This window comes from Tachyglossus aculeatus, chromosome 2 (assembly GCF_015852505.1).
Source record: "Tachyglossus aculeatus isolate mTacAcu1 chromosome 2, mTacAcu1.pri, whole genome shotgun sequence".
NCBI lineage: Eukaryota > Metazoa > Chordata > Mammalia > Monotremata > Tachyglossidae > Tachyglossus > Tachyglossus aculeatus.
Window position 1 is genome coordinate 71787391 of NC_052067.1, and position 17178 is coordinate 71804568.

The 17178-nt window shown below is 40.6% G+C and overlaps 1 protein-coding gene across 1 annotated transcript in view; it reads right to left on the reverse strand.

Annotated features, from left to right (window-relative positions):
- Positions 1–17178, reverse strand: part of GRM1 (glutamate metabotropic receptor 1) — a 348169-nt gene that overhangs the window by 63822 nt on the left and 267169 nt on the right. The window lies entirely within an intron of this gene.

Genomic DNA, 17178 nt, shown 5'->3' on the forward strand with positions numbered 1-17178 from the left:
ACTCTCAATAAACACCATTGACTGAGTGTCATTGTCTGGCCACTTTCAATCAATCAATAAACCAATCATATTTATTGAGCACTTACTGTGTGCAAAGCACTGTACTGATACTAATAATTGTGATATTTGTTAAGTGGTTACAATGTGCCAGACACTGTACTAATTGCTGGGGTGGAGACAAGATTGTCAGATTGGATGAAGTCCTTGTCCCACATGGGGCTCATAGTCCTAATCCCCATTTTACAGATGAGGTAACAGGGGCACAGAGAAGTTGAGTGATTTGCCCAAGTCACAGAGCAGGCAAGTGGCAGAGCTGGAATTAAGACCCAGATCCTTCTGACTCACAGGCTTATGCCCTATCTGCTGTACCACCCTGCTGCTTCTTTCTGCTGAGATTGAACCTGTTTATCTACATTTTTTCAGAGAAATAGGCAAGTCCAAATAATGTGAGATCTGTTTATCTTACACTTCAAGTCTTAGTGAACCAGAATTTTCTGACTACCACTTCTATGACACTGGAGTCATCAGTTGTTCTCCCCACAGTGAGTAATATAAAACTTGGCAACATTATTGGGACAACAGTTGGAAAAGTCTCTCAAGTCACTGAAGAATTACACATTTTCGTAAAATAGGTGTAGGTGATCAGGCACAGTGGTGTCTCCTGTTGAGGTCTCAGAGATATTCTCTTCTGTAATCAAAGACTGCATTCATTCTCATTAGCAGCTAACACTCAGTGTGTGACACTGGGCAGTGGGCAAACCAGTAAGAGTCGATGGCTTAGTGAAAATCATCACTACTACTATTACTAATAATAATGAGTCTATTAAGCACTATGTGCCAAGAACTGTATTAAGTGCTAGGGTAGATAAAAATCTTCATCACATATGGGGCTCACAATTATCTGCAAAAACACCTCAAGTATATGTCCTGCTGGCAGTAGTACATGTACTTCTATTCTTAACCTTTGGTGTCAAAGGATCAGAAAATATGCACGACTGTATTTTCTTGGATAAAGTGTATTAAGGTGCAAGAGATTCTCTCTCAAAGATCCATCAAAGACTGATGCAGTCTTGCCATGGGCAACAACCCCTTTGAACTGAAGGATACCTCTGCAATATTATAGGTTTTTCAGTTAATGTCTCATTTTTTACTCCTAAGTCAATGTCAGTATCAAGTCTGTAAGAAAATTCCAAAATTGAACTGAAGAACAAAGGTTCTGTGGCTTTATGACATTTATGATGTTTCCCGCAGAGATACGGAACTATGAGAATAAAATGACTAATTGTAGGATATAAATTTGGATCAAAGGGGAGATTTTAATTTTCATAAATTGTATCTTTAGCATATGTATGCAGAGTCAAAATGCATCTGAGATCCTTTCAAGCCACATGAGTATTAGATTAATTGAAAGAACACTAATCAGGCCATTGTCTTTCATAATGATCTCAAAAGGATTCAGGTGTCCTCAATTTTTTTCTGAACACCAAGCCCTAATTTGTCTTCAGTTCATTTCTTCAGGGTTATTTCACAGACTGAGTTCACCATAGTGCTGCATGGGTTTGATTCTCATTCTGCTATTCTCATTTTGTCTTTGGCATCTTATCACCTCTTCCTGCACACATCCCATTATTAGAAAACCCTGCATTTTCTAAGCAAGCTATAAAAATGCAAATTTTACTGAATATAGAATAGGAACAGAGAAAGAATTGTTGATCTAATAAAGCATTTATGCTATTGAAACATCCACTATGAACTCTCATATTTCTTCCATATTATCAAGAGAGAAGAGGTGAAGAAAATCCTTCAGAATTAAATCACTTTCATGGGCCTGGGAGTAAGTGCTTAATAAGTACCATAAAAACAACGAACAAACAACAACAACAACAACAAAATTCTAAGGAGGAAACAGGAATTTTGTCTGGGTACTAGTGCGTGATGGGTGGGAAATATGATGGGATTTTCTGAACAAAGCAGTAAGAGACTGCTATAGGCAACACCTTACTAGATCTGGAGAATGTGCCTTTGAAGAATATTTGGTAACCATAAATCCTTCCAGGATTTACCTCTGAAGGTTGGCCTTGCTAAAATTCTAGCTATTTTTCCAGAATCATCTAAACTTTTAAGCAAATGAAAGACAGTCCGACCTTATTTGCTTGTCTCCACCCCAGCGCTTAATACAGTGCCTGGCACATAGTAAGCACTTAACAAATATCATAATAATAATAATAATTATCTGGATTGTTACTTAAAATGTTGAAGTAGTAATAGTGATAGTGGTTGTGGAGTAATAGTAGAGTTGTCATTTAGTTTAAAGATAATATCGCTTACAATGAGACTGCATCCTTAAGTGTATTATAGGAGAGAATCTCTTACACACTTTTCTTATGAAAATACAATCGGGCAAATTTTCTGTTCCCTTGCCATTCAGGTTTAGCATTGTTTAGCATTTTGACCTAGTGGTTAAAAGAGGAAAGATAAGTCCTTCCATGAGCAGAATATGCAACTCCTTTTGGGGCTCACAGTCAGAAGGAAGAAAAACATTTTACTCTTAAGGAGAGGGAAGCCCAGAGAATATAAGCAACTTGCTCAAAGCCATGTGGGAGGCAAGTGTCCAAGCTGGGTCTAGGCCTGGATCTCCTGATTCCCACACTCCCATAGGCAAAGCCCTAGATCACACTGTCTCCTGATATTCTCTTTAGATTGCCCACTGCTGTTTCCTTTGGATGGCTATGAGAGACGATCCAGGAATTGTGTTTAGTCCTACAATTCAAAACACTTTACACCCTAACATTTGCTTCATACAACTAGGACTTATTGCTGGAGCCTCCTTATAAGGTGGGTGGGTTCCCTTAGTTCCACTGAACTACACACTGGGAGTGGGATGGAGCTTACAGGCTAAATATGGTTTGCTCAGGGTAATCATAAAGAGGTGTCTTAAAAACAAAAAAATACCAATCTCTGGCATTGCAAGGACATTTCCTCTTACAACCCATTTTGCACACTGCTCTTCTAACTCCAATTCCTATCTCAATCTTGTCTATCTCACTAGTGACCCCTTGCCCACATCCTCCCTCTAGCCTGGACATATCTGACAGACTACCACTCTCCCCACCTTGAAAGCCTAATTAAAATCACATCTCTTCCAAAGGGCTTTCCCCAAGTCCTCATTTGCCTATTTGCCCTCCCTTCTGCATCAGGTCCTATGCACTTGGATTTCATTCATTAATTCAATCGTACTTATTAAGAGCTTACCGTGTGCAGAGCACTGTACTAAGCTCTTGGGAAAGTACAATACGGTACAATACAGTTCAGTACAGTACAATGAACAGTGACATCCCCTTCCCATAGTGAGCTCACAGTCTGGGGTGAGGAGACAGGCATCAATACAAATGAATAAAATTACAGATATATACATAAGGTCTGTGGGGCTGGAGGGTGGGGAGAAAAGGGAGCAAGTCAGTGTGATGCAGAAGGGAATGAGGGACGAGGAAAAGTGGGGCTTAGTCTGGGAAGGCCTCTTGGAGGAGATATGCCTTGAATAAAGCTTTGAAGGGGTGGCGAGACAGGTGAGATTGAGGCACAGTGAGAAGATTAGCACTAGAGGGGTGAAGTATATGGGCTGGGTTGTAGAAGGAAAGAAGAGAGATACTTGGACCTATAACCTTTAAGCACTTAATATTCACCACACCCTCAGCCCCACGTAGTTTATGTACATATCCGTTCTTACATTGTCATTTTTTCATCTGTAATTTATTTTAATGCCTATCTCCCTCCCTTCATTCATTCATTCATTCAATCGTATTTATTGAGCATTTACTGTGTGCAGAGCACTGTACTAAGTGCTTGGAAAGTACACGTTGGCAACATTTAGAGAAGGTCCCTACCCAACAACTGGCTCACAGCCTAGAAGGGGGAGACAGACAACAAAACAAAACATGTGGACAGTTGTCAAGTCAGGCAACCAACTCTATCAACTCTATTATAATTTGGTCTGGTAATGAGAAGCTGTGTGGCCTAAAGGATAGAGCACAGGCCTAGGAGTCACCTGGGTTCTAGTCCCGGCTCCGCCTCTTATCTGCTGTGTGACCTTGGGCAAGTCGCTTAACTTTTCTGTGCCTCAGTTACCTCAGCTGTAAAATGGGGATTAAGATTGTGAGCCCTGTGTGGGACAGGGCCTGTGTCCAACCTGACTACATCATATCTACCCCAGCTCTTTGAACAGTGCCTGGAACACAGTAAGCACTTAACAAATACCATAAAAAAAAAAGAATAGTGATCATAGATGGTTGAAATCAGGGGCTGTTTAAATATAACTTTCTCACCTGGACAATGAAGTCCTTAACCTTTACCCAGAAAAGGATATTGTTAGTTGTTGGCAGTTCTGCACATACTAAGGATTTGATACATATGATTGACTGATGATTGTTGGCTATACTAATTTAAAGGTGCTCCTTTCAATTCCTGTTATTTATTTCATAGAATTCCCCAATTGGGTCAGATATGGACTCTTAGTCATCTTCTCAAAAGTGAAATCTGTTCATTGCTATGGAGAATTCGTTGTGTTCTCCACTAGGCAACAGCCTTCCCCTATTCCTACCTACACTTTCTTATGACTGAGTAGCACTATCATTCTAATTTTCAAGAGACTTAAAAACTGAAATTGTAACTTGCCATTTGTCAACCTGGCCAATTGAAGACAGAAATTGTGGCACACATCAAAACTTTTCCCAAGGCCTGCTAATTCTGCAACATGTAATAATGATGGCATTTGTTAAGTGCTTACTATGTGCAAAGCACTGTTCTAAGTGCTGGGGGGGATACAAGGTGATCAGGTTGTCCCACATGGGGCTCACAGTCTTAATCCCCATTTTACAGATGAGGTCACTGAGGCCCAAAGAAGTTAAGTGATTTGCCCAAAGTCACACAGCTGACAAGTGGTAGAGCTGGGATTTGAACCCATGACCTCTGACTCCCAAGCCCTTGCTCTTTCTGCTGAGCCAGGCTGCTTCTCACTATTTCAGCTGTTAGCAAGCAGCTTAGCAGAAGTAAATGCAAGCAGAACCAGCAGCTAGGTAACTTTTATAATGCTTAAGTAAACAAATGTTCATTTTAAATTCTAGCCCACTGAAATGTTCTCCAATAATCAGAATCCATCCTTACTGATAGAGAATAAGGCTGTTTCAGTACATTTATTTGAATTACAGTGGATAATCAGATACCTTTTAATTTAGTTTTCCAATAATAAAAATATGAATTGTATGTAGCTATAAGTAGACAGAAAAGTAGTTATAACTGAACAGTGTATGTTTTGAATATTTTGTAATAATAATAATTGTGGTATTTGTTAAGCACTTACTATGTTCTAAACACTGTATTATGCCCTGGGGTAGATAAAAGCAAATCAGGTTGGACAAAGTCCTTGTCCCACCTGGGGTTCACAGTATTAATCCCATTTTATGGATGAGGCAATTGAGGCACAGAGAAGTTAAGAGACTTTCCTAAGGTCACAGAGCAGAAAAATGGAGGAGCCAATATTAGAATCCAAGCCCTTCTGACTCTCAAGCTCATGCTCTATCCTTTAAGCCATGCTGCTTAGTAAAAGCTAAAGTGCAATAGCAAATGATTCTTTCAGCACCACCAAATCTACCAAAGTCTTGCTAGTATTTAAACCAACAGAATATTAGGTCTTAAACTTGAATAGATTCAATCCATATTTAATAATCAAAATGTACTTAAGACATAACACAATTACAGTAATAATTCACTTGAAAGAAAATATAATGAAAATTATAATTATCATAATCTCAGACTTCTAATCTTTTCTTCCAATGAGTGAATGAGTTGTCACATCTAATATCTATTTGTTTGCCAGTTTTTCAATTTATTATTAAAAATTTTCTTGGACCAATACACCCAATTCTTACAGTAACTAATAAAATCTGTTCCTTAGTAAATAATTTTATTTTCAGAGCATCCCTGAGAGCTCATGAAGTGTTATTTTTCCCCTTTTACAGATGGGGCAGTTTAGGCATAAAATTGAGTTATTTGCTAGAGGAAAGATCTGGGTCTGGTCTTGTGACCCTTGACACCTAGCCCTGTGAACAAGGAATATTTCTTCCAGTTTCCTAGCTCTTTCCCAGCATAGACCAGCTCCAATGTGATAGTGCTATATATATTTTTTTAACAAAGATTATTTTGGTAAATTGTTGGAACCCTATCAATTTACATGATTATTCTGTTTTGTTTTGTCCAAATCGAGACCCCTTCAAAATAAAATATTCATTGATCCTATGGCTTCCCAGTTGTTGATTAATTGGAGCTATACGGACAAAAGAAAATACAGTTGAGCTCTTTTGATAAAAATCAATTAGTTTAACATCAGAACTGGAAAATTCAGGACAATCAAGTTAATTTAGAGCAATCCTCAGTTGTAGGTTTTTTTCCTCACATTAGCTAGCCAATTCTTCAACACTCTACTTCCTTGTGAAACACAATTTTCATATTATCCATTCATAGATGTTAAAGGACTTTAGTTTGGTTAATATGATAAATAAAAGGTATTTACTAAGCAACTGATTTCTTGTCACCACATTACTTTACCTTCCAAAACTCTAAATGCATTCCAAACATTAACCTATTAGATCATCTTAAAAGTATGTAGTGCTACTTGACAGGCAGTGTCCGGAGAGGGCAAGGCTGTGGTAATTACCTATTACCATTACTGTTATCTTTACTGAAGAAAATAAGGTTCATTTACCTTGTCCTTATATATTCTGCTATGATTAGGAGCTGATAGCTGCTTCCTACTTGGAGATTCCATAGTGGAAATATCCTGAGGTAACTACCCTGCACACTAGAAGGGGCCTACCACCCAAGGGGCATCTCTATGTCTCTGCCCATCACCTGGGGCTTTTACTGGGGTAGGGAAATCAGGATGAGGCTACTCAGAATCTTTGAGGAGGAAGTGGGCTAGTGGTTTCAGTGGGCTGCTTTATGGGCAGGGTTATGACTCTTTAAATATTGTTAAATATTGTTAAATGTCTATTGGCATAACAGCCCACTTTATGAATGGAGCCTTTGTTCCCCCCTAGACTGTGAGCTCTAGTGGTGGGCAAAGAACACATCTACCAACTCTATTGTACTGACCTCTCCCAAGCGTTTAATGCAGTTCTCTGCACGCAGTAAGCACTCCGTAAATACCATTGATTGATTGATTCAATGTAACTGAGTGCCATAGTTTTCTTTCTTTGGGGCAGCAGCAAAGAGCATCCTAGGTATGACTCGGTGATTTCCACCCCACTTGAATGCCTTTGTCCTGAGGCCCGGGAGCTCTTTATCATTTTTAGATATACAATGGTTAAAAGTTAATTTTAGTGTAGCAGGTGGGATTGCAAGGGGAGTTTTGCCGCCGCCTTATACCCGGAGTGCATGCTAGACCTGGCTCTTAAATCCCCCCCCTGATTTGCCTAACGGCTTCGGGGAAGTAAGAGTGGAAGCCATACAGACCAGGATAGCCAACTACTGACAATATTTTTGAAAAAGAGTATGAGTAAAATTTTCTGGGTTCCAAAATTTTTTTCTGACAATATAAGATGGCTCAATCCTAAAATAAATGGAACATTCAGCGGAAACTGCATTGTGCATCTTAAACTAGCAGAGCTTCTCCAATGTCCAGTTGTTTGTAGTAGTAATGGCATTTATTAAGTTGTTACAAAGTGCAGAGCACTGTAGTAAGCCCTGCGAAAGACAGATGAATGCTGTTCCTCGATGGGCTCACAATCTGTGGTCATACATTGTTCCCATCACAGTATCAACCAGTACAGTGCTCTGCACACAGTAAGCAATCAATAAATACGATTGAATGAACCACTGCTGTACAAATGTTTTCAGACAGCCAGTAACCCCTCCAGCCTAGGGGTGCGCAGTTTATTTCTTATATATTTGTGAACTTCATGGCTGAGAAAACATGTTCCACTTCTGGTGTGCATACAAAATGAGGATACTCCCAGAATGTAAAATCTTGCTCACGGTCACCCAGCAGGCCAGTGACAGAGGTGGGGTGAGACAGCCTGATCACATGCCTCTGTGCCCCGCTACCTCCCTTTGGGAGAGAATAACCAAATTCAGAGTGGATAGATTCTGAGACAAGACAGAGGGCCAGGGCTGCCTTAACCAAGGGGCACATGTTTTCCTGGGCCTGCAACCCTCTAAAAAGCCCTCTGGCAGCATTTCCCATCATGCTGCTCTCTCCTGGACCCCCTAAAATCCAGTTTTCACTTCTTCCACTCTGCTGAAATTGACCTCGCCCAGAAATCAGTGACCTCCTCCTTGCCAAAGCTAATGGTCTTAACCACAGTATAATCCTCCTTTACCCTCAGATGCCTTTGATACAGTGAACCATCCCTTTTCCTGGAAACAGTATCTTAAACTTGGTTTTTCTGACACTCTCTTCTCCTGTTTCTCCTTCTACCTCTCTGGCTGCTTCTACCTGTTTTCTTTCATTGGCTCTTCCTCTGCCTCCCACAACCTTATTGTGGATGTCCTCACTACTCAGATCTTAATCCCCTTCTATTCTCAGCCTACACCCACTCATTTTGGGTTCTCATTCTCTCCTGCAGCTTCAAGTATCATCTTTATTTAGATGACTCTCAAATCCCATCACTGTAGACAAGAGCACCATCTTTTCTGTCTCACAAGCCCATAATCTTGCTGTTATCCTTGAGTCATCTCTCTCATTCTACCTACATATTCAATCTATCACTAAATCCTTTTGGGTCAACCTTTACAACATTGCTAAAATCCTCCATCCAAACTGCTACCACATTAATACAAGCATTTATCCTATCCCGCATACCTCCTCCTTCCTCCCCGCCATCCTCTCCTACCTCACCATGCTACTCTACTACAACACAGCCCGAACAATTTGCTCCTATAACGCCAACCTACTCACTGGTCCTCAAAGTTGTCTATCTCACTGCCTACTTCTCACCCACTTCCTGTCTCTAGGCTGGAATGCTCTCCCTCTTATATCCAAAAGACAATTACTCTTCCCCATTTATAAGCCTTATTGAAGGCACATCTCCTCAAAGAGGCCTTCCCTGACTTGTCCCTCTTTTTCTTTTTCTTTTCTTCCACTCTTGCATCACCCTGACTTGCTCCCTTTATTCATCCCCACCTCCCAGCCCCACAGCACTTATGTACATATCTGTAATTTATTTATTTATATTAATGTCTGTAGCCCCCTCTAGACCGTAAGCTCATTGTGGGCAAGGAGTTTGTTATTATATAGTACTCTCCAAAACACTTAGTACTGTGCTCTACACACAGTAAGTGCATAATTAATACAATTGATTGATTAACTGTCGTCTTTCTTGCCATCTCTAATTTTCCTCCTGCCTCTAGGACATCTCTATATCTTTCCTTCCAAATCCCCTCCTTCTTGTGATTTTCCCATCACTGTTGACATCACCATCATCCTCCCAGCTTCACAAGCCTGCAACCTTGGCATTATTCTGCTCTTCTCTCCTTCAGCCCACATATTCAGTCTGTCACTAAATCAGGTTGGTTTTCTTCATAACATTTTAGAATCTTCTCCTTTCATTCCATCTAAGTTCCACCTTGCTGGTCCAAGCAGTTGTCACTTCTGCATCAGCCTCCTTACAGACCTTCCTCCCTCCAGTCTCTTCTTCTCCTATTATTTGTACCGACCAATGTGTCTAACAACTCTGTTGTATTGTTCTCCTCCAAGCGCTTAGTACAGTGGTCTGCACATAGTAAACATTCAATAAATCGGTGGATTAACAGACCGGAGGCATTGAGAAGCAGCGTGGCTTAATGGAAAGAGCACGGGATTGGGAGTCAGAGGTCATGGGTTTGAATCCCGGCTCCGCCAATCATCAGCTGTGTGACTTTGGGCAAGTCACTTAACATTTCTGTGCCTCAGTTACCTCATCTGTAAAATGGGGATTAAGACTGTGAGCCCCACGTGGGACAACCTGATTACCTTGTATCAACCCAAGTGCTTAGAACAGTGCTTGGCACATAGTAAGCACTTAACAAATACCATTATTATGATTATCTTCGACAAGGACCAAACCAGATGAAACCCTTCCCAGAGGTGATCCCCAGACTAAAAGATGGTAGTCCCTAGGAAAAGGGAGACCCAGAGATCTTTTTAGGGGGAAGGAAAAGGATGCCACCCTGTAAACTGGAATATACTAGAAGGCACCCATTAGAAGGCGACAGGACTAGGACAGGGTCAGAGAGGGGCTCACCTATCAGGCAAAACTAGGCATTATTGTAATACACTTTGGTTTTTCTAGAGCACATGACTTCATTACACAGTTTTGCCATGCTGTAATTAGAGAAATACTTTGAGCCAATGTGTGTGATGTGGGAATGGGTGGGTTCTACAGTGCCCATTATCCTTAAACCAGGGTTTTCAAAAGAAGGAAGGTGTTAATGAGGCTTATCAGTCAATCAATCAATGGTATTTATTGAACACTTATTGTGTGTAAAGCACTGTACTGATTGGGAGAGTCCAATATAACAGTATAGACACGATCCTCCCCACAGTGAACTTACAGTCTAGAGGGGGAAAATACATTAATATAAATAAATTATGGAGTTGTACATAAATGATGTGGGGCTCGGGGGGTAGGGGGGTGACTAAAGGGAGCAAATCCAGGGGTATGGTAGAGATACTGGCTACCCATAAGAAGCAGACTTCTTTACCATCGGTGGGACTAAGGGTGAGGTGAATATCAGGTGCTTAAAAGATACAGATCCAAGTGCCTAGACAACACAGAAGAGAGAGGGAGTAGGGGAAATGAAGGCTTAGTTGGGGAAAACCACTTGGAGGAGATGTGCCTTCAGTAAGGCTTTGAAGGTGGGAACAGGTGCAGTCTGTCATATATGGAGAGGGAGGTGGGATGTGGGCAAGGAGCCAGGGGTGAAACATATGAAATTACAGTTCAGTGAGTAGGTTGGCATTAGAGGATTGAAATGAGCAGGCTTAGTTTTAGTAGGAAATCTGTGAGGCAAGGTAGGAGGGGGTGAACTGATTGAGTGTTTTAAAGCAAATGGTAAGGATTTCTGTTTGATATGGAGGTGGATGGGCAACAATTTGAGGTTTTTGAGGATTGGGAAGGTGTGGACTGAACTTTTTTTTAAAAAAACCTGGGCACCAGCGTAAAGTAAGGATAGGAGAGGCAGGAGGCAGGGTGGTTAGCAAGGAGGCTGATGCAGCAGTCAGGCGGAATATGGTTAGTGCTTAGATCCACTGTTATTATTAAGCCTGTTTTTAATAATAGCTTACTCAGTATACTCAGTCTCTATTTGCTGTATCCACCAATAAAATGGCTGCTGAGGGCTCAATTTCCATATATACTTATGGTATTCTCAAGAAGTACAAAATAACCCTATTTGCAGTTCCTTTCCTGTTCTCTGTCTCTCTAATAAATTCACTTTCATCTAATGAAATGCACTAATCAATAAAAGTCACTTTTTCCAATATGGTGACTTGGAAAATAGACATTGCAATTGACAAGTGACCTGGGGATAAAAGAACACTGACATCTGCCGCCTACATGGTCAGAAGAAATCTGAAAACTCAAATAGGCATTAGGGAAAAGGGAAAATAGCAGTGAAATTAAATTGCTATGCTTCTGTCACTAAGGTGTTATTCTGCAAATTTATAGGTGTGGTATGCTCCTTTGGCTGAAGTAAGAATATGTTTTCTTCTGAAGATTCTTAACAAATTGATAGGCTTTTACCTTCAGCTTGTTGCTCTAAATGTGGCACAGGTTGATGGTATATTAGCAGATCGGCAATCACAAATGAAATATGGATAGGTTCATTATAAATAAAAATAAGTGTTCAAGGCACAAGCGATCCTTATATAGGTAATGCTAGATGGGTTCCTGAGAAGGCTGTGACATTTCCTTTCCTGACAATCTTTAAGATAGTGATATTCATCTTTGGGGATGATGATCATGCCTGGAGGATGAGCGATAAACTGTGATATCTGGAGATTTTCTAAGATTCTTTTTATTTGTCTTTCTTACATTCATCAGTTTATAGCTGCTTGCCTTCCACACTAAATGGAAAGTTTCTTGAGGGCAAGGATCATGTGTTTATTTCTTCTGCATGTTCTCTAAGTCCTAGTAGAGTGCCTCCCACACAGCAGACAGTCCATAAATATCAGAATCAATCACCCAGTGGTATTCATTGAATCCTAACTGTGTGCAGAGCACTGTACTTGGGAGAAGTGGGCAGGGAACATCTATACCAATTCTGTTATATTATGCTCTGAACACAGGAAGTGCTCAATAAATACAATTCACTGATTGATTACAATTCAATAGAGTTGATAGACAGGATCCCTCATCTCAAGGAGCTTACAACCTGTCCTGGGGATTGTGGTAATGGGTGACATTTTCAGCTACAAAACAGCCAGCATGCCACATTTATTCAACCAACATTTCCAAACCATTTTGAAATAACAATTGGACAATTGTGGAACAGTCTGCATTGCTGTTGGATCAAATTTCGTATCCTTAAGTACTAAAACACAGCTGAAACAACATTTCTCATTTTTCTACTTGCCACCTGGAGGTGTGGAACATGTCTTTTGAGTCTGTTGTAGTTTTCCAAGTGCCTAATGCAGCACACTGCACCCAATAGGTGCTTATTAATTCTATATAACTACCACCTCCTCCACCTCTTTCCTTCCATCAGCCAAAGCCCAAGGGATGGGACCAGACTGGGGTGGGGTGGAAATTTGGTAGGTAACACCATTAGAGGATGAGACCACCACTAACTCTGTACATACAGAGATAGGAGAGAACTTCCAAGGAGGTGGGTCTTAGTTTAAGAATCACATTACCTGTTCTACGACCAATTTAGAAGATAGATGTCAAAAAGGAGGATCATCTCTCCAAACCTATTCCACAACTTTATGATAATAGCTATGTGAAGAATTGCTCTCTCTTTCCATGAAAAAGCGAGGAATTGCCAAGAGAGGTAGGGGGAGGAGGAGAGGAGAAATGTCAGTACTCTAATTAGTTATGTTGATTTCCATACAGTTCTTATCTCGGGTTTCAGAGTTGACCCTCTATAGTTAAGAGGAGATCACAGTGCAAATAAACTATTTAAACAATAGAGCCAGAGATTAGTCATAATAAAGGTTTCCCTGGAAACAGACTGCACTATCTAAAGCTTCTAAAACATCACAGATGACACAATTAGGGATGTCAAAAATGGGCAGCAACCAAATTAGCTATCAACGGTTCAGAAAGTTTTTATACTTTCTTACACCATTTTTTAATAAATGAATTAACAGCCATTAAGGAACTGTGCATCTGCCATTTTACGTTGAAGCTTTTTGATATGAAATAAAAACTCCAAAAATAATTCTGGGTCTAAGTCATTAGTTTCACTCCCAAGTCTAGTAATGCAATAGTTAAAGCTGTTGCAGAAATACTAAATTGCTTCTATTTTAAGATTGACAGAGTAAAGACATTTAGTGTGGTGACTAACTAGAAATCCCAAATCCTAATCAATCAATCAGTGGTATTTATTGTGTGCATAGCATCGTACTAAGCACTTGGAAAATTACAGTAATAATAATAACGATGGTATTTGTTTAGCGCTTACTATGTACGAAGCACTGTTCACAGTGCTGGGGGGATACAAGGTGATCAGGTTGTCCCAGGTGGGACTCACAGTCTTAATCCCCATTTTACAGATGAGGTATCTGAGGCACAGAGAAGTGAAGTGGCTTGCCCAAGGTCACACAGCTGACAAGTGGCAGAGCTGGGATTCGAACCCATGACATCTGACTCCCAAGCCCGCGCTCTTTACACTGAGCCATGTTGCTTCTCTATATAACAGAGTTAGAGTTATATATAGTTATATACAGAGTTATATAACAGTATAACAGAGTTGGTAGACATGATTGCGGCCCATAAGGAATTTACAGACTACAGAGGGGCAGACGTTAAAATAGATTTTGGATAGGGAAAATAGTAGAGTTTTAAGACCATGTACATAAGTATTGTGGGGCTAGGGTGAATATCATTCATTCAATCGTATTTATTGAGCGCTTACTGTGTGCAGAGCACTGTATCAGTGCTTAAGGGGTACAAAGCCAATTGCATAGTCAACACAGAGGGGAGAGAGGAGAAGGGAAATAGAGCTTAGTCTGGTAAGTCCTCTTGGATAAGATGTGATTTTAATAGGGCTTTGAAGGTGGGGAGAGTGGTGGAAACTCAGATATGAAGTTGGAGGAAGTTTCAGGCCAGAGGAAGAACAAGGGCAAAGGCACTGTATGTTAACTGGATTATATTGTATCACAGTGTGCTTGAATTTACATGCTGATGAGCTGATTTTTAAACAGTTTACAATCATTCTACTGTACTTCTTGAAGGCCTAAAATATATGCAGAGTATTGTACAAGGCACTTGGGAAAGTAAAAGTGAACGGCTTGTTCTCTACTTTTTGACAATGAAAAAATATATTTTCACAGACCAGTCCAAGACCATTGAAAAATTGCAGTTTTTAGATTTGCTTGCCAACTCAATCAATGCTGAGGCAATCAATCAATCATTTTTGTTGAGCATTTACAGTGTGCAGAAGAGCACTGTACTAAGCATTTAGGAGAGTCTACAGAGCTGGTAGGCATGTTCTCTGCCCACAGTGAACTTAGTCTAGAGCCAGACATTAATGTAACTGAATTAAATTAGGATGTAAGTACTATGGGATTGAAGGAGGAGTGAATAAAGGATGCAAATCCTAGTGCAAGGATGAACAGAAGGGAGTGGGAGAGGAGGAAATGAGGGCTCAGTCAGGGAAGGCCTCTTGGAGGAGATGTGTTTTTAATAAGGTTTTGAAGATGGGGGGAGTGATCATCTGTCAGATATGAAGGGGGCTGGGGGAAGTTCCAAGCCAGAGGCACAGTGTGGATGAGAGGTTGGCAGTGAGATAGATGAGATCAAAATACAGTGAGAAAGTTGGCATTAGAGGAGGCAGGGTAACAGCCAGACTTTCATTTTCCCTCTAAACAAATAACAGGCCTTAACTTTCCCTGAAGGATGTAAGAAAATAAAGATCTTCTTCTGAAAGCCCCATGATAAATGACCCTTAGGTAGTGCTGAAAGGGATCCAGAAGAGGCAATTTACTTATCATAACTGAGCATCTTATTTTTGAGAGGCAGGCATTTAACTATTCTGATGTCAATGTCGACTTGGGCCCAGTATCAATAGTAGCAGTAGTTCCATGAGTATCAAGTAAAACAACCTCTTTATCAGGCAATAAAGGAAGTGGAAAAACTGGGAAAAATGGTACTGAGTTTTGAGAACCCTATCTCTAACACCCTAGCATTGCTTTATCTGCTTTGTTTTATAAGTTTTATTCATGGAATTTTTCTGAGACTCCTTAACACACGGATTTCACGTGCAGCTTTTGCAAAATGTAACTGAAGTAACACAGAACCAGTCAGAAAGGAACAGTGAAATCTGCCTTCAGGAAAACCATCCCCAAATGCTAAGCAAATTAACAAATAATTTTATGTGTGAAATCCTTTTGCCGATGAGTGTAAACCAGAGAGCATGCTGTCTTTAATTAGGTCAGAGCTTCCCCTTAAAATGATAGATCTGGCTTTCCACCTAGAGTTCAATCTTTAATGCTCTTCCTACCTAGCCAAGACAAAGAGCAGAAAACAGTCAACTCAGTAAGTTTTTGATAAGGTAAAGCATTACCTTACATCATTCTCCATTTTCCCCATGCTTTTTCACTCAGCTTTTCCTATGATCTGGTTATTAACTTTCCATTTTGTCTCATATTATTGGTCATGTAATCATCTGAATTGGCAAAATGGAGATTAATTTTACATTTTAAAATGTTACATTTTATTCACCTACATTCTGGATGGTAAATCTAGAAGTTGGGGTTCCACGGAACAAATTCATTCATCCATTCATTCAATCGTATTTATTGAGCGCTTACTGTGTGCAGAGCACTGTACTAAGCGCTTGGGAAGTACAAGTTGGTAACATATAGAGATGGTCCCTACCCAATAGCGGGCTCACAGTCTAGAAGGGGGAGACAGACAACAAAACAACACATATTAACAAAATAAAATAAATAGAATAGTAAATATGTACAAGTAAAATAAAAGTAAAAATATTTGAAAATACTTAATGCACACACTCCCGCAGACTTAAACCCTAACCTTGGCATTATCCATAATTCCTCCCTCTCTTTCAACTCCCACAATATCTGGTGTATTTCCTCCACATCATTTCCTGGACCTGCCCTTTTCTGTCCATCCAGCCACCACCTGATCCAGGTACTTGTCTTATCCCTGCTTAATTATCATCATCATCATCAATCGTATTTATTGAGCACTTACTGTGTGCAGAGCACTGTACTAAGCGCTTGGGAAGTACAAGTTGGCAACATATAGAGACAGTCCCTACCCAACAGTGGGCTCACACTGCATCTTCCTCCTAAAATGGGATCCTTGCCTCCTGTCTCTTCCTCTCTGCAGTCCATACTTCACTCTGTTGCCTGGGTTACTTTTCTAAAGCATCATTCCACACATTTCTCCTCACTCGTCAAAACAGTCCAGTGGTTATCCATTACTTTCTGCATCAGGCATAAATTCCTATCCATTCCCTTAAAGGCAGTCCATCAGATCTCTCCCTGATTCACGCTCTTCTACTAGACTCCAGCTCCCACTCTTTGGATCTCTCAAGCTAAACTACAACCTGTGCATCATTGTCCTTTGCCTTCCACCTTCAACTCCTTGTTCATGCTCTTCCTCCTGCATAGATCTCCCTCCTCCTTCAAATCATCCAGACATCAACTTTCCCTATCTTTGAAATCCCGCCTCCTCCAGAAGGCCTTCCTCAACTCAACTTAGGAGAAGCAGCGTGACAGTGGAAAGAGCACGGGCTTTGGAGTCAGAGGTCATGGGTTCAAATCTCGGCTCCACCACCTGTCAGCTGTGTGACTTTGGGCAAGTCACTTCACTTCTCTGTGCCTCGGTTACCTCATCTGTAAAATGGGGATGAAGACTGTGAGCCCCACGTGGGGCACCCTGATCACCTTGTAACCTCCCCAGCGCTTAGAACAGTGCTTTGCCATGGTAAGCACCTAATAAATGCCACTAAAAA